General features: G+C 43.7%; 1 protein-coding gene across 1 annotated transcript in view; it reads right to left on the reverse strand.

Moving 5' to 3' along the window:
• The window catches only part of FMNL1 (formin like 1), a 169901-nt gene extending 149180 nt beyond the window's left edge, over positions 1 to 20721 (reverse strand). Inside the window, exon 1 of the mRNA XM_056549329.1 lies at positions 20675 to 20721. The gene's annotated coding sequence lies outside the window, so the exon portion shown is untranslated. The remainder of the gene's footprint in view (positions 1 to 20674) is intronic.
• Between the last annotated feature and the right edge of the window lie 2698 nt (positions 20722 to 23419).

Consider the following 23419-nt stretch of genomic DNA (forward strand, 5'->3'; position numbering starts at 1 on the left):
TGAGGGAAATGGACATGAGGGGAATGACTATATGAGGGAAATGGACATGATGGGAATGACTATATGAGGGAAATGGACATAGGGGGAATGACTATATGAAATAAGGGAAATGGACATGAGGGGAATGACTATATGAGGGAAATGGACATGAGGGGAATGATTATATGAAATGAGGTAAATGGACATGTGGGGAATGACTTTATGAAATGAGAGAAATGGACATGAGGAGAATGACAAAATGAAATGAGGGAAATTGACATGAGGGGAATGACTATATGAGGGAAATGGACTTGAGGGGAATGATTATATGAAATGAGGTAAATGGACTTGAGGGGAATGACTGTCACGATTCGGCTGGCAAGAGGTGGATCCTCTGTGCCAGAGAGGGATTGGCGTGGACCGTGCTAGTGGACCGGTTCTAAGTTACTACTGGTTTTCACCAGAGCCCGCCGCAAAGCGGGATGGTCTTGCAGCGGCGGTAGTAACCAGGTCGTATCCACTAGCAACGGCTCAACCTCTCTGACTGCTGAAGATAGGCGCGGTACAAGGGAGTAGGCAAGAGCAAGGTCGGACGTAGCAGAAGGTCGGGGCAGGCAGCAAGGATCGTAGTCAGGGGCAACGGCAGGAGGTCTGGAACACAGGCTAGGAACACACAAGGAAACGCTTTCACTGGCACGATGGCAACAAGATCCGGCGAGGGAGTGCAGGGGAAGTGAGGTATACATAGGGAGTGCACAGGTGAACACACTAATTAGAACAACTGCGCCAATCAGGGGCGCAGTGGCCCTTTAAATCGCAGAGACCCGGCGCGCGCGCGCCCTAGGGAGCGGGGCCGCGCGCGCTGGGACAGGACCGACGGAGAGCGAGTCAGGTACGGGAGCCGGGGTGCGCATCGCGAGCGGGCGCCACCCGCATCGCGAATCGCATCCCGGCTGGAGGCGGTATCGCAGCGCACCCGGTCAGTGGATCTGACCGGGGCGCTGCAGTAGCGAGGATGTTGCGAGCGCTCCGGGGAGGAGCGGGGACCCGGAGCGCTCGGCGTAACAATGACTTTATGAAATGAGGGAAATGGACATGAGGGGAATTACTAAATGAGGGAAATGGACATGAAGGAGTATGACTATATGAGGGAAATGGATATGAGGGGAAAGACTATATGAGGGAAATGGACATGAGGGGAATGATTATATGAAATTAGGTAAATGGACATGAAGGGAATGACTTTATGAAATGAGGAAAATGGACATGAGGGGAATTACTAAATGAGGGAAATGGACATTAAGGAGTATGACTATATGAGGGAAATGGATATGAGGGGAAAGACTATATGAGGGAAATGGACATGAGGGGGAATGACTATATGAGGGAAATGGATATGAGGGGAATGACTATATGAGGGAAATGGATATGAGGGGAATGGTTATGATGAAATGAGGGGAATGATTATATATGGGGATCAGCTATATAACATTCCCCTCATAGTCATTCCCTTCAGAGAAATTGCTGTATAAAATGAGGGGACTGGTTGTATGAAATAGGGAAATTGAGCATGAAATAAGGGGAATGTTCATAAATTGGGGTATTTCACCATTTTGTTCATTATATTACAATCACATATCAAAATTGCAATTTTTACCACTATAATTGCATTTACACATTAGGGGAGATCTATCAAAACCTGTAAAGACAAATAGTTGACCAGTTTCCCATAGCAACCACTTAAACTGCTTCTTTCATTTTTCAAAGGCCTTTCAAAAAAAAATAAAAATGAAAGAAGCGATCTGATCTATCTATCTCATATCTATCTGTCTGCATATTTTTTTTTATCTATTTGTCCTTTTTCTCTCTCATCTGTCTATCTATTAAGGCTGCACGATATATCACATCACAATTTTTGCCTTTTGCGATATGTCGATTTCACCCTCACAAAAATTGCGTATAGCTAGACCCTGCCAGGAGGAATAACAGTGGACTGCACGCTGGAATAGCCGGGCCGCACTGCACAGGAGCCGACAATCAGGTGAAACATGTCTTTATCAAAACCTATAAAGACAAATAGTTGACCAGTTTCCCATAGCAACCACTTAAACTGATTCTTTCATTTTTCAAAGGCTTTAAAAAAAAAATAAAAAATAAAAAAATTTTTAATGAAAGAAGCGATCTGATTGTATGGTATGGGTAACTGAATTTTTTTTCTCTCAACAGGTTTTGATAAATCTCCTCCATTTTTCCCAAATCGTGCAGTGCTACTGTCTATCTATATAACTTTCTTATATATCTATTTATTTATTTATCTATCCATCAATCTCTTATCTATCTATCTCATATCTATCTATCTATCTATCTATCTCATATCTATCTGTCTGTATATTTATTTATCTATTTGTCCTTTCTCTCTCTCATCTATCTATCTATTAAGGCTGCACAATATATATCATATCACATCACAATTTTTGCCTTTTGCGATATGTCGATTTCCCCCTCACAAAAAATTTGCATATACCTAGACCCTGCCAGGAGGAATAACAGTGGGCTGCACGCTGGAATAGCCAGGCCGCACTGCCTAGGAGTCGACAATCAGGTGAAACATGGAGCTGAGCCTGGCCGTTAATGAAATGTGCTGTGAATGGCGTAAACGTAATAAACTTCATTACGAATATAAATTAATCATCACTTCATATACCAATATAAATTAATCATAAAAAGTGATCAAAAAGTCCCATCACAACAAAAATGGTTCTGATAAAAACTATAGATTACGGAGCAAAAAATTACCCTAATACAAGACAATTTTATGCACTTTTTTTTTTTTTTTACAAAAGGTTGTAATTTTTAAGTAAGAAAATAAAATAAAACCTATTGTTACGCCGAGCGCTCCGGGTCCCCGCTCCTCCCCGGAGCGCTCGCTACACTCTCCCCGCTGCAGCGCTCCGGTCAGATCCACTGACCCGGGGCGCTGCGATTCCGCTTCCAGCCGGGATGCGATTCGCGATGCGGGTAGTGCCCGCTCGCGATGCGCACCCCGGCTCCCGTACCTGACTCGCTCTCCCTCGGTCCTGTCCCGGCGCCCGCGGCCCCGCTCCCTAGGGCGCGCGCGCGCCGGGTCTTTGCGATTTAAAGGGCCACTGCGCCGCTGATTGGCGCAGTGATTCCAATTAGTGTCTTCACCTGTGCACTTCCCTATATCACCTCACTTCCCCTGCACTTCCTTGCCGGATCTTGTTGCCATTGTGCCAGTGAAAGCGTTTCCTTGTGTGTTCCTAGCCTGTGTTCCAGACCTCCTGCCGTTGCCCCTGACTACGATCCTTGCTGCCTGCCCCGACCTTCTGCTACGTCCGACCTTGCTTCTGTCTACTCCCTTGTACCGCGCCTATCTTCAGCAGCCTGAGAGGTGAGCCGTTGCTAGTGGATACGACCTGGTCACTACCGCCGCAGCAAGACCATCCCGCTTTGCGGCGGGCTCTGGTGAAAACCAGTAGTGACTTAGAACCGGTCCACTAGCACGGTCCACGCCAATCCCTCTCTGGCACAGAGGATCCACTACCTGCCAGCCGGCATCGTGACAGTAGATCCGGCCATGGATCCCGCTGAAGTTCCTCTGCCAGTTGTCGCTGACCTCACCACGGTGGTCGCCCAGCAGTCACAACAGATAGCGCAACAAGGCCAACAGCTGTCTCAACTGACCGTTATGCTACAGCAGTTACTACCACAGCTTCAGCAGTCATCTCCTCCGCCAGCTCCTGCACCTCCTCCGCAGCGAGTGGCCGCTCCTGGTCTACGCCTATCCTTGCCGGATAAATTTGATGGGGACTCTAAGTTTTGCCGTGGCTTTCTTTCACAATGTTCCCTGCATCTGGAGATGATGTCGGACCTGTTTCCCACTGAAAGGTCTAAGGTGGCTTTCGTAGTCAGCCTTCTGTCTGGAAAAGCCCTGTCTTGGGCCACACCGCTCTGGGACCGCAATGACCCCGTCACTGCCTCCGTACACTCCTTCTTCTCGGAAATCCGAAGTGTCTTTGAGGAACCTGCCCGAGCCTCTTCTGCTGAGACTGCCCTGTTGAACCTGGTCCAGGGTAATTCTTCCGTTGGCGAGTATGCCGTACAATTCCGTACTCTTGCTTCAGAATTATCCTGGAACAATGAGGCCCTCTGCGCGACCTTTAAAAAAGGCCTATCCAGCAACATTAAAGATGTTCTGGCCGCACGAGAAATGCCTGCTAATCTTCATGAACTTATTCACCTAGCCACTCGCATTGACATGCGTTTTTCCGAAAGGCGTCAGGAGCTCCGCCAAGATATGGACTCTGTTCGCACGAGGCGTTTCTTCTCCTCGGCTCCTCTCTCCTCTGGTCCCCTGCAATCTGTTCCTGTGCCTCCCGCCGTGGAGGCTATGCAGGTCGACCGGTCTCGCCTGACACCTCAAGAGAGGACACGACGCCGCATGGAGAACCTCTGCCTGTACTGTGCTAGTACCGAACACTTCCTGAGGGATTGTCCTATCCGTCCTCCCCGCCTGGAAAGACGTACGCTGACTCCGCACAAAGGTGAGACAATCCTTGATGTCTACTCTGCTTCTCCACGTCTTACTGTGCCTGTGCGGATGTCTGCCTCTGCCTTCTCCTTCTCTACTGTGGCCTTCTTGGACTCTGGATCTGCAGGAAATTTTATTTTGGCCTCTCTCGTCAACAGGTTCAACATCCCAGTGACCAGTCTCGCCAGACCCCTTTACATCAATTGTGTAAACAATGAAAGATTGGACTGTACCATACGTTTCCGCACGGAGCCCCTTCTAATGAGCATCGGATCTCATCACGAGAGGATTGAACTTTTGGTCCTCCCCAATTGCACCTCGGAAATTCTCCTTGGACTTCCCTGGCTTCAACTTCATTCCCCAACCCTGGATTGGTCCACTGGGGAGATCAAGAGTTGGGGGCCCTCTTGTTCCAAGGACTGTCTAAAACCGGTTCCCAGTAACCCTTGCCGTGACTCTGTGGTTCCTCCAGTAACCGGTCTCCCTAAGGCCTATATGGACTTCGCGGATGTTTTCTGCAAAAAACAAGCGGAGACTCTACCTCCTCACAGGCCTTATGATTGTCCTATCGACCTCCTCCCGGGCACTACTCCACCCCGGGGCAGAATTTATCCTCTCTCTGCCCCAGAGACTCTTGCCATGTCTGAATACGTCCAGGAAAATTTAAAAAAGGGCTTTATCCGTAAATCCTCCTCTCCTGCCGGAGCCGGATTTTTCTTTGTGTCCAAAAAAGATGGCTCCCTACGTCCTTGCATTGACTACCGCGGTCTTAATAAAATCACGGTTAAGAACCGCTACCCCCTACCCCTCATCTCTGAACTCTTTGATCGCCTCCAAGGTGCCCACATCTTTACTAAATTGGACTTAAGAGGCGCCTATAACCTCATCCGCATCAGAGAGGGGGATGAGTGGAAAACAGCATTTAACACCAGAGATGGACACTTTGAGTATCTGGTCATGCCCTTTGGCCTGTGCAACGCCCCTGCTGTCTTCCAAGACTTTGTTAATGAAATTTTTCGTGATCTGTTATACTCCTGTGTTGTTGTATATCTGGATGATATCCTAATTTTTTCGGCCAATCTAGAAGAACACCGCCAGCATGTCCGTATGGTTCTTCAGAGACTTCGTGACAATCAACTCTATGCTAAAATTGAGAAATGTCTGTTTGAATGCCAATCTCTTCCTTTTCTAGGATATTTGGTCTCTGGCCAGGGACTACAAATGGATCCAGACAAACTCTCTGCCGTCTTAGATTGGCCACGCCCCTCCGGACTCCGTGCTATCCAACGCTTTTTGGGGTTCGCCAATTATTACAGGCAATTTATTCCACATTTTTCTACCCTTGTGGCTCCTATCGTGGCTTTAACCAAAAAAAATGCCGATCCCAAGTCCTGGCCTCCTCAAGCGGAAGACGCCTTTAAACGACTCAAGTCTGCCTTTTCTTCGGCTCCCGTGCTCTCCAGACCTGACCCTTCCAAACCCTTCCTACTGGAGGTTGATGCCTCCTCAGTGGGAGCTGGAGCTGTTCTTCTACAGAAAAATTCTTCCGGGCATGCCGTCACTTGTGGTTTTTTTTCTAGGACCTTCTCTCCTTCTCCTTCTCGGGGATCGAGAGCTTCTAGCCATTAAATTAGCACTTGAGGAATGGAGGCATCTGCTGGAGGGATCAAGATTTCCAGTTATTATTTACACCGACCACAAGAACCTCTCCTACCTCCAGTCTGCCCAACGGCTGAATCCTCGCCAGGCCCGGTGGTCTCTGTTCTTTGCCCGGTTTAATTTTGAGATTCACTTTCGTCCTGCCGATAAGAACATTAGGGCCGATGCTCTCTCTCGTTCCTCGGATGCCTCAGAAGTTGAACTCTCTCCGCAACACATCATTCCACCTGACTGCCTGATCTCCACTTCTCCTGCCTTCATCAGGCAAACTCCTCCAGGAAAGACCTTTGTTTCTCCACGCCAACGCCTCGGAATCCTCAAATGGGGTCACTCCTCCCATCTCGCAGGTCATGTGGGCATCAAGAAATCTCTGCAACTCATCTCCCGCTTCTATTGGTGGCCGACTCTGGAGACGGATGTTGTGGACTTTGTGCGAGCCTGCACTATCTGTGCCCGGGATAAGACTCCTCGCCAGAAGCCCGCTGGTTTTCTTCATCCCCTGCCTGTCCCCGAACAGCCTTGGTCTCTGATTGGTATGGATTTTATTACTGATTTACCCCCTTCCCGTGGCAACACTGTTATTTGGGTGGTCGTTGATCGATTCTCCAAAATGGCACATTTCATCCCTCTTCCTGGTCTTCCTTCAGGGCCTCAGTTGGCTAAACAATTTTTTATACACATTTTTCGTCTTCACGGGTTGCCTACGCAGATCGTCTCGGATAGAGGTGTCCAATTCGTGTCTAAATTCTGGAGGGCTCTCTGTAAACAACTCAAGATTAAATTAAATTTTTCTTCTGCATATCATCCCCAGTCCAATGGACAAGTAGAAAGAATTAACCAGGTCTTGGGTGATTATTTGCGACATTTTGTTTCCTCCCGCCAGGATGACTGGGCAGATCTCCTTCCATGGGCCGAATTCTCGTATAACTTCAGAGTCTCTGAATCTTCCTCCAAATCCCCATTTTTCGTGGTGTACGGCCGTCACCCTCTTCCCCCCCTCCCTACCCCCTTGCCCTCTGGTCTACCCGCTGTGGATGAAATTTCTCGTGACCTTTCCATCATATGGAGAGAGACCCAAAATTCTCTCTTACAGGCTTCATCACGCATGAAGAAGTTCGCAGATAAGAAAAGAAGAGCTCCTCCCGTTTTTTCCCCTGGAGACAAGGTATGGCTCTCCGCTAAATATGTCCGCTTCCGTGTCCCTAGCTACAAGTTGGGACCACGCTATCTTGGTCCTTTCAAAGTTTTGTGTCAAATTAATCCTGTCTCTTACAAACTTCTTCTTCCTCCTTCTCTTCGTATCCCTAATGCCTTTCACGTCTCTCTTCTTAAACCACTCATCCTCAACCGTTTTTCTCCCAAATCTGTTCCTCCCACTCCTGTTTCCGGCTCCTCGGACATCTTCTCTGTCAAAGAGATCTTAGCCTCTAAAAAGGTCAGAGGGAAAACTTTTTTTTTAGTGGACTGGGAGGGTTGTGGTCCTGAAGAGAGATCCTGGGAACCTGAGGACAACATCCTAGACAAAAGTCTGCTCCTCAGGTTCTCAGGCTCTAAGAAGAGGGGGAGACCCAAGGGGGGGGGTACTGTTACGCCGAGCGCTCCGGGTCCCCGCTCCTCCCCGGAGCGCTCGCTACACTCTCCCCGCTGCAGCGCTCCGGTCAGATCCACTGACCCGGGGCGCTGCGATTCCGCTTCCAGCCGGGATGCGATTCGCGATGCGGGTAGCCCGGCTCCCGTACCTGACTCGCTCTCCCTCGGTCCTGTCCCGGCGCGCGCGGCCCCGTTCCCTAGGGCGCGCGCGCGCCGGGTCTTTGCGATTTAAAGGGCCACTGCGCCGCTGATTGGCGCAGTGATTCCAATTAGTGTCTTCACCTGTGCACTTCCCTATATCACCTCACTTCCCCTGCACTTCCTTGCCGGATCTTGTTGCCATTGTGCCAGTGAAAGCGTTTCCTTGTGTGTTCCTAGCCTGTGTTCCAGACCTCCTGCCGTTGCCCCTGACTACGATCCTTGCTGCCTGCCCCGACCTTCTGCTACGTCCGACCTTGCTTCTGTCTACTCCCTTGTACCGCGCCTATCTTCAGCAGCCTGAGAGGTGAGCCGTTGCTAGTGGATACGACCTGGTCACTACCGCCGCAGCAAGACCATCCCGCTTTGCGGCGGGCTCTGGTGAAAACCAGTAGTGACTTAGAACCGGTCCACTAGCACGGTCCACGCCAATCCCTCTCTGGCACAGAGGATCCACTACCTGCCAGCCGGCATCGTGACACCTATATAAATTGTGGATCGTATGGGCAAAAGGGGAATGGCTATATTAGGGGAATGGACAGGAGGGGAATGACAACATGAAACGAGGGGAAAGGACATGAGGGGAATGACTATATTAGGGAAATGGACAAGAGGGGAATGACTATATAAGGGAAATGGACATGAGGGGAATGACTATATGAGGGAAATGGACATGAGGGGAATGACTATATGAGGGAAATGGACATGAGGGGAATGACTATATAAGGGAAATGGACATGAGGGGAATGACTATATGAGGGAAATGGACATGAGGGAAATGACTATATGAAATGAGGGGAATGGACATGAGGGGAATGACTATATGGGGGAAATGGACATGAGGGGAATGACTATATGAGGGAAATGGACATGAGGGGAATGACTATATGAAATGAGGGGAATGGACATGAGGGGATTGACTATATAAGGGACATGTACATAAGGGGAAAGACTGTATGAAGGAAATGGACATGAGGGGAATGACTGTATGAAATGAGGGAAATGGACATGAGGGGATTGACTATATGAGGGAAATGGACATGAGGGGAATGACTATGGGGGGAGATTTATCAAAACCTGTGCAAAGGAAAAGTTGTCCAGTTGCCCATAGCAACCAATCAGATCACTTCTTTCATTTTGCAGAGGCATTGTGAAAAATGAAAGAAGCGATCTGATTGGTTGCTATGGGCAACTGGACAACTTTTTCTTTGCACAGGTTTTGATAAATCTCCCCCATATATGAGGGAAATGACTATATGAGGGAAATGGACATGAGGGGAATGACTATATGAGGGAAATGGACATGAGGGGAATGACTATATGGGGGAAATGGACATGGGGGAAATGACTATATGATGGAAATGGACATGAGGGGAATGACTATATGAAATGAGGGAAATGGACATGAGGGGAATGACTATATGGGGAAATGGACATGAGGGGAATGACTATATGAAATGAGGGGAATGGACATGAGGGTAATGACTATATGGGGGAAATGGACATGAGGGGAATGACTATATGAGGGAAATGGACATGAGGGGAATGACTTTATGAAATGAGGGAAATGGACATGAGGGGAATGACTATATGAGGGAAATGGACATGAGGAGAATGACTATATGAGGGAAATGGACATGAGGGGAATGACTTTATGAAATGAGGGAAATTGACATGAGGGGAATGACTATATGAGGGAAATGGACATGAGGGGAATGACTATATGAGGAAATGGACATGAGGGGAATGACTATATGAGGAAATGGACATGAGGGGAATTACTATATGAGGGAAATGGACATGAGTGTAATGACTACGGGGGAGATTTATCAAAACCTGTCCCGAGGAAAAGTTGCCCAGTTGCCCATAGCAACCAATCAGCTTTCTTCTTTCATTTTTAACAAGGCCTCTGCAAAATGAAAGAAGCAATTTGATTGGTTGCCATGGGCAACTGGGCAACTTTTCCTTTGCACAGATTTTGATAAATCTCCCCCTATATGAGGGAAATGGACATGAGGGGAATGACTATATGAGGAAAATGGACATAAGGGGAATGACTATATCAAATGAGGGAAATGGACATGAGGGGAATGACAAAATGAAATGAGGGAAATGGACATGAGGGGAATGACTATATGAAATGAGGGAAATGGACATGAGGGGAATGACAAAATGAAATGAGGGAAATGGACATGAGGGGAATGACAAAATGAAATGAGGGAAATGGACATGAGGGGAATGACTATATGAGGGAAATGGACATGAGGGGAATGACTATATAGGGAAATGGACATGAGGGGAATGCCTATATGAGGGGAATTGACATGAGGGGAATGGCTATATGAGGGAAATGGACATGAGTGTAATGACTATATAAGGGAAATGGACATGATGGAAATGACTATATGAGGGAAATGGACATGAGGGGAATGACTATATGAAGGAAATGGACATGAGGGGAATGACTATATGAGGGAAATGGACATGATGGAAATGACTATATGAGGGAAATGGACATGAGGGGATTGACTATATGAGGGAAATGGACATGAGGGGAATGACTATATGAGGGAAATGGACATGAGGGAAATGACAATATGAAAAGTGAGAAATGGACATGAGGGGTATGACTATATGAGGGAAATGGACATGAGGGATATGGCTATACAAAATGAGGGAAATGGACATGAGGGGAATGATTTTATGAGGGAAAGGGACATGAGGGGAATGACGATATGACATGAGGGAAATGGACATGAGGGGAAAGACTATATGAGGGGAATGGACATGAGGGGAATGGCTATATGAAATGAGGGGAACGACTATATGAAATGAGGGGAACGACTATAAGAAATGAGGGAAATGGACATGAGGGGAATGCCAGGGGCCCAGAGCCTTCAGTGTAGGGCCACATGGGAGGCGCCTTCATCCATGGGAGCAGTTAGGAGTAGCAAGGGTTAATAAAAAAAAAATGTATAAGCATATATATTTGTAATAGAGATAAGGTGGTTAGTTTTGATCCTTACCTTGTATCTGGCCAGATGTTCCTGGCCAGATGTTCAGCTGGTCCCGGATTGTGCGCTGGGCAATGGCGGGAACCTTTTCTTATTTATAAATACAGGTAACCGGGAATCTATTCCAGTCAGGAGCCGGCGTGTCAAGAGAGAAGAACCCCCGCCCTCCCCCCCCCCCGTTTTATTTTGCCTTTCATTGTCGCGGTCCGATTTTGTTAAGTAGGGTGTCACCCAGCTAGGCTGGGCGGACAGGTGGTAAGAATCACATTGTTGGTATTCTGGTTTTAATATTTATTATTACCGTTTATTATTCTGTTATGTTATTGGTTTCCTTAATAAATGAGGACCGCGGCCTGGTTTATCCAAAATGGTGTGTTTGTGTCTTTATTCCTTAGTATTAACATTTGAGTTTAATTATTATATGTTCATTGGCTCTCTGGGTATGAAGGATAGCCCTCCCATGACTATATGAGGGAAATGGACATGAGGGGAATGAGTATATGAGGGAAATGGACATGAGGAGAATGATTATATGAAATGAGGGAAATGGACATGAGGGGAATGACTTTATGAAATGAGGGAAATGGACATGAGGGGAATTACTAAATGAGGGAAATGGACATGAAGGAGTATGACTATATGAGGGAAATGGATATGAGGGGAAAGACTATATGAGGGAAATGGACATGAGGGGGAATGACTATATGAGGGAAATGGATATGAGGAGAATGACTATATGAGGGAAATGGATATGAGGGGAATGACTATATGAGGGAAATGGATATGAGGGGAATGGTTATGATGAAATGAGGGGAATGATTATATATGGGGAAATTTCTGTATGAAATGAGGGGACTGATTGTATGAAATAGGGAAATTGAGCATGAAATAAGGGGAATGTTCATAAATTGGGGTATTTCACCATTTTGTTCATTATATTACAATCACATATCAAAATTGCAATTTTTAGTACTATAATTGCATTTAAACATTAGGGGAGATATATCAAAACCTGTAAAGACAAATAGTTGATCAGTTTCCCATAGCAACCACTTAAACTGCTTCTTTCATTTTTCAAAGGCCTTTCAAAAAAAATAAATAAAAAATGAAAGAAGCGATCTGATCTATCTATCTCATATCTATCTGTCTGCATATTTTTTTTATCTATTTGTCCTTTTTCTCTCTCATCTGTCTATCTATTAAGGCTGCACGATATATCACATCACATGACAATTTTTGCCTTTTGCGATATGTCGATCTCACCCTCACAAAAAATTAGCGTATAGCTAGACCCTGCCAGGAGGAATAACAGTGGGCTGCACGCTGGAATAGCCAGGCCGCACTGCACAGGAGCCGACAATCAGGTGAAACATGGAGCTGAGCCTGGCCGTTAATGAAATGTGCTGTGAATGGCGTAAACGTAATAAACTTCATTACGAATATAAATTAATCATCACTTCATATACCAATATAAATTAATCATAAAAAGTGATCAAAAAGTCCCATCACAACAAAAATGGTTCTGATAAAACTATAGATTACGGCGCAAAAAATTACCCTCATACAAGACAATTTTATGCACTTTTTTTTTTTTACAAAAGGTTGTAATTTTTAAGTAAAAAAATAAAATAAAACCTATATAAATTGTGGATCGTATGGGCAAAAGGGGAATGGCTATATTAGGGGAATGGACTGGAGGGGAATGACAACATGAAATGAGGGGAAAGGACATGAGGGGAATGACTATATGAGGGAAATGGATATAAGGGGACTGGTTATGATGAAATAAGGGGAATGATTATATTAAGGGAATGGCTATATGAAATTCCCCTCATAGCCATTCCCTTCAGGGAAATTTCTGTATAAAATAGGGAGATTGAGCCTGAAATAAGGGGAATGGTCATAAATTGGGATATTTCACCATTTTGTTTATTATATCACAATAACATATCAAAATTGCAATACTTACCACTATAATAGCATTTACACATTAGGGGAGAATTATCAAACCCTTTAGAGACAAATAGTTGACCAGTTGCCCATAGCAACCAATTACACTGCTTCTTTCATTTTTCAAAGGCCTTTCAAAAAAAAAAAAAAAAAAAATTAATTAAGGAAGCGATCTGATTGGTTAGTGTGGGTAACTGGGCAAAATTTTCTCTCCACAGGTTTTCATAAATCTCCTCCATTTTTCCCAAATCGTGCAGTCCTACTGTCCATCTATATAACTTTCCTATATATCTATTTATTTATTCATCTATCCATCTATCTTTCTATCAATCTCTTATCTATCTATCTCATATCTATCTGTCTGTATATTTATTTATCTATTTGTCCGTTCTCTCTCTCAGCTGTCTATCTATTAAGGCTGCACGATATATATCACATCACTTCACAATTTTTGCCTTTTGCAATATGTTGATTTCACCCTTACAAAAAATCTCCGTATACCTAGGCCCTGCCAGGAGGAGTAACAGTGGGCCGCACGCTGGAATAGCCGGGCCGCACTGCACGGGAGCCGACAATCAGGTGAAACATGGAGCCGAGCCTGGCCGTTAATGAATTGTGCTGTGAATGGCGTAAACGTAATAAAATAGTAAATACCAGAATTGCTGATTTTTGGTCACTTCATATACCAATAAAATTAATTATAAAAAGTGATCAAAAAGTTCCATCAAAACAAGAATTTCCCTGATAAAAACTACAGATTACGGCACAAAAAATGACCCTCATACATCCCGGTATACGGAGAAATAGCAGGGGCACTCATTTTTTTTTTTACAAAAAGTTGTAATTTTTAAGTAACAAAATAAAATAAAACCTACATAATTGTGGATCGTTGTAATCATATGGAACTACAGAATAAAGAGAACCTGTAATTTATAACAAAAAGTCCTCTGTGTAGAAAATTGCTTTTTTATTTTTTTTATTTCTCCCAACATTTGTTCTTTGTTTCAATTTAGATTTTGTGGTAAAATGTGCGGTGTCCCTAAAAAGTACAATTGGTGGAACAAGAAACCAGCTCTTGTGTGGGTAACTAAATGGAAAATTGAAAGCCTTATGGCTATTATGGAAGGTGAGGAGGAACAACCCCCCTCCAAAAAAAAAAAGAAAAGAAAAGAAAAAAATAAATAAAAAAAATAAAAGAAAAGTGGTCCCATCTTTACGGGAAATTCCTACCCAGTACTTTATGGATGCCAGAGAGTGTGCAGACTGTACCAGGCCAGACACATGAAATGGAGTAGGAGTTAAGTTCATTTCTCCACATTTCATATCCAGCCTCCATTTTATACTAAGTCAATTGGAAATTAAATGAGGGGGGGGGGGTCTATTAAATGAGGGGAATGGACATGAGAGGAATGACAATATGCGGGGGACTGGCTATATGAAATTAGGGGAATGATGGCTATGAGGGGAATGACTATATGGGGAGAATAAACGTGGGGGGAAATGGCTATGTGAGGGGAATGAATGTGAGGGAAATGGCTATATGAGGGAAAAGGACATGAGGGGATTGACTATATGAGGGGGACTGGCTATATGAATTGAGGGGAATGGCTATGAGGGGAATGACTATATGAAGGGAATGAATATGAGGGGAATGACTATATAACGGAAATGAATGTGAGGGAAATGGCTATGAGGGGAATGAACATGAGGAGAATTACTATATGAAATAAGGGAAATGGACATGAGGGTAATGACTATATGAGAGAAATGGACATGAGGGGAAAGACTAGAGGAAATTAGGGAAATGGACATGAGGGGAATGACAATATGAAATGAGGGGAATAACTACTGTATATGAAATAAGGGAAATTGACATGAGGGGAATGACTATATGAAATGAGGGAAATGGACATGAGGGGAATGACTATATAAGGAAAATGGACATGAGGGGAATGACTATATGAAATGAAGGTTATTAATATATGAAATGAGAGAAATGGACATAAGGGAAATGACTATATGAGGGAAATGGACATGAGGGGAATGACTATATGAGGGAAATGGACATGAGGGGATTGACTATATGAGGGAAATGGACATAAGGGGATTGACTATATGAGGGAAATGGACATGAGGGGAATGACTATATGAAATGAAGGAAATGGACATGAGGGGAATGACTATATAAGGGAAATAGGGAAATGCACATGAGGGGGAATGACTATATGAGGGAAATGGACATGAGGGGAATGGTTATGATGAAATGTGGGGAATGACTATATTAGGGGAACGGCTATATGAAATTCCCCTCATAGCCATTCCCTTCAGGAAAATTGCTGTATGAAATGAGGGGACTGGTTGTATGAAATAGGGAGATTGAGCCTGAAATAAGGGGAATGGCCATAAATTGGGGTCTTTAACCATTTTGTTTATTATATCACAATCACATATAAAAATTGCAATATTTACAGCTATTATCGCATTTACACATTAGGGGAGATTTATCAAAACTTGTAAAGACAAATAGTTGACCAGCTATTTACATTGCTTCTTTCATTTTTCAAAGGTCTTTCAAAAAAAAAAAAAATGAAGGAAGCGAACTGATTGGTTGGTATGGGTAACTGGACAAATTTTTCTCTCCACAGGTTTTGATAAATCTCCTCCATTTCCCCAAATCGTGCAGTCCTACTGTCCATCTATATAACTCTCTCATCTATTTATTCATTCATCTATCCATCTATCTTTCTATCTCATATCTATCTATCTATCTCATATTTATCTGTCTGTATATTTATTTATCTATTTGTCCTTTCTCTCTCTCATCTATCTATCTATTAAGGCTGCACGATATATCACATCACATCACAATTTTTGCTTTTTGCAATATGTCAATTTCACCTTTAAAAAAAAAAATTTGCGCATATGTGCTTGGGCCAAATGGTTCTTATCTGCCGACACATTCTATGTTTCTATGAATGGCGTAAACGTAAGAAAATACTAAATACCAGAACTGCTGATTTTTGGTCACTTCATATACCAATATAAATTAATTATAAAAAGTGATCAAAAAGTCCCATCAAAACAAAAATGGTCCTGATAAAAAAATTACCCTCATACATCCTGGTATACGGAGAAATAGAAATGTTATAGGGTTCAGAAGACAATTTTATGCACTCAATTTTTTTTTCAAAAAGTTGTAATTTTTAAGTAATAAAATAACATAAAACCTATATAATTGTGGATAGTTGTAATTATATGGACCTATGGAATAAAGAGACTGTAAATGGAAAAGGTACATGTGGGTCTGTAAATGGAAAATTGAAAGCATTATGGCTATTATAGAAGCTGAAGAGGAACAACCCCCCCCCCAACCAAAAAAAAAAAAAAGAGAAATGGTCCCGGCCTTATGGGGAATGTGCAGACTGTACCAGGCCAGACACATGAAATGGAGGAGGAAAGGAGGAATTAAGTTCATTTCTCCTCATTTCATCCAGCCCCCTCCAACCAATTGGGGGGGGGGGGGGGGTTCTGTGAAATAAGGGGAATAGTCATGAAGGGAATGACAATATGAGGGGGACTGGCTATATGAAATGAGGGGGATGGTTATGAGGGGAATGAATGTGAGGGAAACGGCTATGAGGGGAATGAACATGAGGGAAATGGCTGTATGAAATAAGGAAAATAGACATGACTGTAAGAGGAAAATGGACATGAGGGGAATGACTATATGAGAGGGACTGGCTATATGAAATGAGGGGAATGACTATATAGGGGGAATGAACATGAGTGGAATGGTTATGACGGGAATGGACATTAGGGGAATGGCTATATAAGGAGAATGAATATGAGGGAAATGGCTATGAATGGAATGAACATGAGGAGAATGACTATATGAAATAAGGGAAATGGACATGAGGGGAATGACTATATGAGGGGAATGACTATATGAGGGGAATGACTATATGAAATGTGACACCCCCTCCCCCCCCCCCCAAGGAAACAATGGTAGGGGGCGGGTGTGCGCCTGTCAGCCAATGGAGCAGTCTTAGCACTTTCCAGTGCTGGACTGAGTCATGTAATACATTCCACGGCAAAACACAAAATATGCCACTACTGTGTACAGCACCCCCGAAATGCTGTCGTGAAGCTGGTGGCTCTGCGCTGGCTGCTCTATCCATCTGCCGTAAGCGAAACACTGTCACACCACATACACGGTAATTATTATATGTATGTCATGTGATGTGACAGTACTGCGCTCCTGAAAGCCGGATAGAAGAGCCAGCGCAGCACCAGCACTGCACACTGCTCCACAGTTATCCTGGGCTCGAGTCCTGCAACACCGACCCTAAAATAATGCTTACCCCTCCCTCCACCTACACCACTTATCTGCTGACTAGATGCTGAAGGTGAAGGACCTTTGATGATGTCACCATCATGTGACCAGTTACATGTTGGGTGTGGAGTTCAGCCATACAGGATAGGAGAGATGGTTGCTAAAGGACCTTTGGTGATGCTGTGGAGGGGTCGGGGCTGAGCTGGAGTGTAGGGTAAATGTCACCCCAGTAGTAAGGAGATTGCAGGAGGAGTAGGTTTGTTACAGTGTGTCAACCCAGTAATAAGGGGTGTACATGGGTGACAGAGGGGTGTAGATGAGTGTACATGGGTGGCAGAGGGGTGTAGAGGAGTGTACATGGGTGACAGAGGGGTGTAGAGGAGTGTACTTGGGTGACAGAGGGGTGTACATGGGTGACAGAGGGGTGTAGAGCAGTGTACATGGGTGACAGAGGGGTGTAGAGGAGTGTACATGGATGACAGAGGGGTGTAGAGGAGTGTACATGGGTGACAGAGGGGTGTAGAGGAGTGTACATGGGTGACAGAGGGGTGTAGAGGAGTGTACATGGGTGACAGAGGGGTGTACATGGGTGACAGAGGGGTGTAGAGGAGTGTACATGGGTGACAGAGGGATGTAGAGGAGTGTACATGGGTGACAGAGGGGTGTAGATGAGTGTACATGGGTTACAGAGGGGTGTAGAGGAGTGTACATGGGTGACAGAGGGGTGTAGAGGAGTGTATAGAGGGGTGTAGAGGAGTGTACATGGGTGACAGAGGGGTGTAGAGGAGTGTACAGAGGGGTGTAGAGGAGTGTACATGGGTGACAGAGGGGTGTAGAGGAGTGTACATGGGTGACAGAGGGGTGTAGAGGAGTGTACATGGGTGACAGAGGGGTGTACATGGGTGACAGAGGGGTGTAGAGGAGTGTACATGGGTGACAGAGGGGTGTAGAGGAGTGTACATGGGTGACAGAGGGGTGTAGAGGAGTGTACATGGGTGACAGAGGGGTGTAGAGGAGTGTACATGGGTGACAGAGGGGTGTAGAGGAGTGTACATGGGTGACAGAGGGGTGTAGAGGAGTGTACATGGGTGACAGAGGGGTGTAGAGGAGTGTACATAGGGGTGTAGAGGAGTGTACATGGGTGACGGGTGTAGAGGACTGTACAGAGGGGTGTAGAGGAGTGTACATGGGTGACAGAGGGGTGTAGAGGAGTGTACAGAGGGGTGTAGAGGAGTGTACATGGGTGACAGAGGGGTGTAGAGGAGTGTACATGGGTGACAGAGGGGTGTAGAGGAGTGTACATGGGTGACAGAGGGGTGTAGAGGAGTGTACATGGGTGACAGAGGGGTGTAGAGGAGTGTACATGGGTGACAGAGGGGTGTAGAGGAGTGTACATGGGTGACAGAGGGGTGTAGAGGAGTGCATGCACTATTTCTCCCGTTACTTTCTCCTGTCACAAAATAACATTCGTTATTAATAACGGGCTATGACGGGTTAAAACGGATAATGTAAAAATCCCATAGACTATAATAGGATTTTGTAACGTCCGATTAAAGTCCGATTTTAAGGGTTTTCATAACGGAACATTAACCCCTTAACGACGCAGGACGTATCACATTGCGTCGGTCCCGGCGCTCATCAACGGCCGGGACCCGCGGCTAATACCACACATCGCCGATCGCGGCAATGTGCGGTATTAACCCTTTAGAAGCGGCGGTCAAAGCTGACCGCCGCTTCTAAAGCGAAAGTGAAAGTATCCTGGCTAGTCAGTCGGGCTGTTCGGGAGAACAGCTTACAGGACACCGGGAGGGCCCTTACCTGCCTCCTCGGTGTCCGATTGACTGCTCCGTGCCTGAGATCCAGGCAGGAGCAGTCAAGCGCCGATAACACTGATCACAGGCGTGTTAATACACGCCAGTGATCAGCATAGGAGATCAGTGTGTGCAGTGTTATAGCCCCTATGGGACCTATAACACTGCAAAAAAAAAGTTTAAAAAAAGTGTTAATAAAGGTCATTTAACCCCTTCCCTAATAAAAGTTTGAATCACCCCCCTTTTCCCATAAAAAAAAATAAAACAGTGTAAATAGAAAAAAATATAAACATATGTGGTATCGCCGCGTGCGTAAATGTCCGAACTATAAAAAATATATCATTAATTAAACCGCACGGTCAATGCGTACGCGCAAAAAAATTCCAAAGTCCAAAAAAGCGTATTTTGGTCACTTTTTATACCATTAAATAATGAATAAAAAGTGATCAAAAAGTCAGATCAAAACAAAAACTTCAGATCACGGCGCAAAAAATGAGCCCTCATACCGCCCTGTACGTGGAAAAATAAAAAAGTTATAGGGGTCAGAAGATGACATTTTTAAACATATAAATTTTCCTGCATGTAGTTATGATTTTTTCCAGAAGTGCGACAAAATCAAACCTATATAAGTAGGGTATCATTTTAACTGTATGGACCTACAGAATAATGATAAGGTGTCATTTTTACCGAAATATGCACTGCGTAGAAACGGAAGCCCCCAAAAGTTACAAAATGGCGTTTTTTTCTTCGATTTTGTCGCACAATGACTTTTTTTTCCGTTTCGGAGATAAATAGATATATATGAGATAGAGAGATGAGATAGATATGAGATAGATAAATAAATAAATAGATAGATATGAGATAGATAGGTAGATAGATATGAGATAGATAAATAAATAGATATGAGATAGATAGATATGAGATAGATAGATAGATATGAGATAGATAAATAGATATGAGATAGATAGATTTGAGATAAATGAATAGATAGATAGATAAATAGATAGGTATGAGATAGATAGATATGAGATAGATAGATATGAGATAGATAGATAGATATGAGATAGATAAATAGATAGATAGATATGAGATAGATAAATAGATAGATATGAGATAGATATATATGCACACGGCGATACTACATAAGTTTATTTATATTCGCATTATCTTATTTGAAATAATAGAAAAAAAGATGGAGATTCATGCTTTTAGTGCTTGGGGTGGGGGGGGGGCTTATTCACATTTATTAACATATTTTTAAAACATTTTCAGTCTCCATTAGGCAGTGTTTTCCAAACTTCTAAACAGTGTGTCTTCAGCTGTTGCAAAACTACAAGTCTCAGCATGCCCATACAACTAAAGGCTGTCAGGGACTGCTGGGACTTGTAGTTTTGCAACAGCTGGAGGCACCCTGTTTGGAAAACACTGACATAGGTAAATATGAGGTAGATAGACAGACAGACAGATTATAGTTAATAGATGAAAGATTATAGATATATTACAGATAGATAGATAGATAATAGAAAGATGGATAAAAGATTATAGATAATAGCGATATTACAGACAGGACAGACAGATATTCTTCTACCTGTTACAGACCAGACCAATGGGAGCCTACGGGAGGGGCGGGGCCATGAGGGGGCGGGGCTAAGGATCACGTGATGGGCGCCAGGACTACTTCTTCCCTCATACAAAGCGCGTAGTGAGAAATTGGAAGCCGTTGGGGGATGTTGTGTTTTGCTGGTTCTCCTCTGTGTGAGGGGAAATCGCGCCATTTTACCAAGAACAACAAGAAAGGGGATGATGGGATAATTGGGGGGTATCTGACTACTTCTTCCCTCATACAAAGCGCGTAGTGGGAAATTGGAAGCCGTTGGGGGATGATGTGTTTGGCGGGTTCTCCTCTGTGTGAGGGGAAATGGCGCCATTTTACCGAGAACAACAACAAGAAAGGGGATGATGTGATAATTGGGGGGTATCTGATTATGGGTTGATCTAAGTATAGTCTGCTTGACTATGGGGACGGTGTTCACAGTATACAGTGTATACCGAGACCTACTTCATCCAAAGTGCATAAATATAGGGTGAACTTATAGAGTGATCTTATAATAGGTGCACAGGACCTGTGGTCAGGGCTCATACCTACAGCCCTGTCATATATTTATATCATATTCCCAAAACCCAAGAATCTCCTCGTGGTTACAGCCTCCTCGGAGAACTACAACTCCCAGCATGCTGCTGTAGTCTCCTGTGCATTCAGCAGCACCTCTGTGCAGGGAGACGCTAAATAATGTCGCTCACCCCATCTATGTAAAGGCGCAAAGCTCCAATACCGCAAAAAGTGCACCGACAAAACCCAAATCGTAGGGGGCATTTACTAAGATGCGTGTGATTTAGTTCATTTGTTTTTTTGCGTGACTAGGGGAGACAAATTTATTAAATGGTCGCAGGGCATGTGATACATTTTGTGGAGGATACATATTTTCTGAAATTTCACTCTTCACATACACAAAAGCTACGCTAGGTCTGGGCCAGTGTAGAAACCGTCTTAATGGTGGGTTTTGCAACAGTCGCAGTTGATAAATTTGTTACCACTGCACAAGACTAACCCTTAACATCTGGCCTGTACGTTCATTTAAAAAATAAGGTGTAAATCAAAAAGGCGCAATAAATAGCGTGAAGCGCAGCGCTGCGCCTAAATAGAGACAAATCACACAAAAACAGCTCTAAAGACAATTATAAATTCCCCCCAATGTGCTGAAGTGTTGTATCAAAAACAGAGTCAGTCAGGAGAAAAGGAGGTGGAGGGCGCCACTGATCTCTGATATCTGTAGGGTGTGAAGAGATCAGACACCCCAGTCCCGAGGCTGATCACATATGGAAATGAGACATTTCTAGTCAAATAATATAATAATAACAACACTAAACCCACTAAATGCATTTTTGTGTTTTTTCGCTTTTTCCTCCTCGCCTCCTAAGAGACATAAGTCTTTTATTTTCCTACCCACAGACCCATATGAAGGCTGCTTGTTTGTGCGACCAATTGTACTTCCAAATGACACCTTTCATTTTATCATAATGAACTGCTTTAAACACAAAATAAGTATATTTAAAATTGTCCTTTACTGACCCTGTAACAAATTTTTCTGTATACGCGGTTGTATGAGGGTCATTTTTCACGCTGTGTTCTAGTTTTTATCAGTGCCACTTTTGCGTATGTTTGACTTTTTGTTCTCTTTTTATTTCATTTTTTCCTTGGTTGTGATGTGACCAAAAGCAGCAATTTTGCACTTTGCTTTATATTTTTATGTTCACGCCATTCACTGTACAGGATCAGTAATATTATATTTTAATAGTTTTGGAAAAGGGTGGGATTTTACGTTTTATTGGGAATGGGGTGCATATTCACATTCAAGAAAAATAGCCTTTTAAAAACTTCTTATTATTTACGTTCCCACTGGGGACTACTTATAACAATCCTTCGAATGTCCAGTTTAAGCCTCTTCTGTCGGCAAGAATGGGGTTGTTTCTAGAAAACCAACCATTTTCAGACCAAAAAAGTGTCTGATTAGCAAATCTAATACTAGCATTTATTGTAGCACAAAATAAGACAAAAACAACTGAAATTAATTTTTTTAAATAAGCTATAAAAAAGGACCTAATGTCCTAAAAAAAATACTGAAAGTTTAAGTATGTTTTGCAAGAGGAATGGCAATTTTTTTCCGTCTGTCAATGTAAACCAAAGAACTCAGGCCATGTACACACAGAACTATAGACAACAGTGTAAGGATCGCTGTATTCAAGGGAGGGAAACCAGTACACACACACACACATATATATATATATAATATATATATATATATATATATATATATATATATATATATATATATATATTCCACAATTATATACCCTGGTGACATTTTGCTGTTTTTTTTGTGTATTTTCTCACATATACATATCACTTTGTTTCCCTTTCTCTCGCTCACACTCACTGTTTTGCTCCACACATTGCACTCTCACTCTTTCTTGCATTCATTCTTACTTTCAGTGGTTTTTTATTCAAGTTTTTCAGAAAACATCAACAAAAACATTCACTGAGACAGACGCAGCTGTCAAATGTTTGCAATAGTCAAGTTATAGAAACATCTGCCCAGTAATAAGCGGGCATGGAGTGCAATATAGACAGGCATTAAGGAAAGTAATGATAAGAAAAGAAAAATACTCGCCAGTTGGCGAAAAGAAAAAAGTAAAAACACTAAGGTTGCAATATAATAGCCTTTAAGATCAGGGGCGCCAAGGCCTCTGGCCAATTTAGACTTAGAAAGCTTTG

This window comes from Hyla sarda, chromosome 12 (genome assembly GCF_029499605.1).
Source record: "Hyla sarda isolate aHylSar1 chromosome 12, aHylSar1.hap1, whole genome shotgun sequence".
Classification (NCBI taxonomy): Eukaryota; Metazoa; Chordata; class Amphibia; order Anura; family Hylidae; genus Hyla; species Hyla sarda.